The sequence below is a fragment of the Hoplias malabaricus genome, chromosome 16 (assembly GCF_029633855.1).
Source record: "Hoplias malabaricus isolate fHopMal1 chromosome 16, fHopMal1.hap1, whole genome shotgun sequence".
Classification (NCBI taxonomy): Eukaryota; Metazoa; Chordata; class Actinopteri; order Characiformes; family Erythrinidae; genus Hoplias; species Hoplias malabaricus.
In genome coordinates this window covers 38,083,261-38,085,760 of record NC_089815.1, presented here as the reverse complement: position 1 = coordinate 38,085,760, position 2,500 = coordinate 38,083,261, and the positions used below count along the sequence as shown (strand labels likewise).

Below are 2,500 nucleotides of genomic sequence, written 5' to 3'. Positions count from 1 at the left end.
ACTAAGAGCGGGCTTAGCCAACACAAACGACACGTCCACCCAAGTGAACGGAATATGGAGAGGATCGCGGAGGTACGCTCCAAGAAGGTGAAGGGGGGTGCGACCTCGCTATGGAGTGCTAAGGAGGTGGAAGAGTTACTGAAGCTCGAGGAGAGATATGCGGGCGAGAGGTACATTAACATGGCGATCGCCAAGCATCTCCCCAGTAAAACTAGCGAGCAGGTAAGGGAGAAAAGACGTCGGCTTGTCAGGACCCCCATAAATCCGTCAGAGGATCATAGCGGTGATCTGAGACAGGAGATGCCAGCGCCACCCCTGGTTCAGGGGATCGCCGAGAAATTGAAAGAGAGGGCGGCCTCCCTGGATCTTTCTCTGAGCGAGCTCGGCGGCAGTGGGGATTTGCCAAGGGAGGAGCACGAGTTGGGTGAGCTCGTGGAGGCTACGGCCTCGGCTTTGAGGGGGAGGCTGGGAGCTGGTGTCTCGAGTGCTCTGAGTCATAGTACTCCTGGTAGTAGGCAACGAGGGGCAGGCCGTGTTTTCAGAAACCCTCAGGGAGGAAACAGGGCGGCCAAACGGAAGACTTATAGGAAACATCAGAGGATGTTCCTTAAGGATCCTGCGAGGCTAGCCAGTGAAATCCTTGATGGAGTGGAAGGAACAGAATGTCCAATCCCACTGGCCATTATAGAGCAAGCGTACAGGACCAGTTGGGAAGGGAATGTCAACTTTGCTGGACTAGGCCAATTTACATCATCAGGAGAAACGGACAACGAGTGCTTTGCAGAGCCAATCACGGCCAAATCTGTAAAAGCTGCCCTAGGCAAGATCAAGCGCGACACCGCCCCGGGCCCAGACAGGATCACAAAGCAGATGCTAAGTGACTGGGATCCGAAAGGCGAAAAACTGGCACGGCTGTACACCACGTGGTTGGTCAGCGGAGTGGTACCCAGGGCTTTCAAGGAATGTCGGACAACACTAATTCCTAAATCTACTGATCGGGAGGCGCTCAATGACGTGGGGAACTGGAGACCCATCACCATTGGATCAGTGATTTTAAGGCTCTTTTCTAAGATTCTGGCGGAGAGGCTGGCGCGTGCTTGCCCATTGAATCCTAGACAAAGGGGGTTCATCCGCGCCCCTGGGTGTTCCGAGAACCTAAAGGTTCTGCAAGGCCTTCTCGGACACTGCAAAAAAGAGCGGGGCCAGCTTGCGGTAGTGTTTGTCGATTTCGCGAAGGCTTTCGACTCCATCTCTCATGATCACATCCTGTGTGCACTGATGCAGAGACAGGTTGACCATCACGTGATTAAGCTGATCCAATCAGCTTATGTGGACTGCGTGACCAGAATCATTGTCAATGGGGACAAGACGGACCCCATTGAGATGAAGGTTGGAGTGAAGCAGGGAGATTCTATGTCTCCAATCCTCTTCAACCTGGCTATGGATCCCCTGATCCAAGCCCTCGACAACCTTGGAAGTGGCTATATGGTAGGAGGTACTAGGGTTAGTACCTTAGCGTTTGCAGATGATCTTGTCCTGATTAGTGACTCCTGGGAAGGCATGAGAGACAACATCGCTATCCTAGACACATTCTGCGAGAAGACGGGGCTTAGGGTTCAGCCCAAGAAATGTCACGGGTTCCTGATTGGGAAGGGAGTTACCTCCTTCACGGTCAATAACTGTAAGGCGTGGAGGTTGGGAAAGGAACCAATTCATCTCATCAGCCCTGATGAGATGGAGAAATATCTGGGGGCAAGGGTGAATCCTTGGGTGGGGATCACCAAGCCAGATATCCACACCCAGCTGAGGGAGTGGGTGACTAAGATCAACAATGCTCTTCTCAAACCAGTCCAAAAAGTCAGAATGTTGAATAACTTTGCAATTCCCAGGATGATCTATCTGGCTGATCACTGCGACTTTAGGGGCACAGCACTAGCCACTATGGATGGCACAATCAGGAAGGCTGTGAAGGAGTGGCTCCACCTGCCTCAGTCAACCTGTAATGGCTTGCTATATTCTAGGGCTCGAGATGGTGGCTTGGGTATCCAGAAGTTAGAGGCCCTCGTGCCTTCCATCCAAGCGAGACGCCTATACCGGTTGCTGAACTCCGAAGACGGTATAGTGAGGGCGATAATGACAAGCACGAGTGGACAGTCTGAGTTCAAGCGGCTATGGTGCATAGCGGGCGGGGATCCTGATGAGATTCCCCCCATCGGACAAGGAGGAAACGGCAGAGGGACGGTCCCGAGTGACTGGAGACGGGAGGAAAAGCGTGTTTGGTGCAATCTGCCAGTTCAGGGCTGGGGAGTTGAGGTGTTCACGAACGACCCGATTAGTAGTGCATGGATGATGAACCCAGCAGGGTGTGGGTTTAGACAAAGACACTACATTGCTGCGCTGCAGCTAAGGGCGAACGTATACCCTACTCGTGAGGCCCTATTGCGTGGAAGGACAAAGGCTTGGGCAGATTGCCGAAGGTGCGGTGCACGCTTGGAATCCT

General features: G+C 53.2%; 1 pseudogene; it reads left to right on the top strand.

Annotated features, from left to right (window-relative positions):
* LOC136672451 (28S ribosomal RNA) overlaps window positions 1-2,500 on the top strand; it is an 8,428-nt pseudogene that overhangs the window by 3,819 nt on the left and 2,109 nt on the right.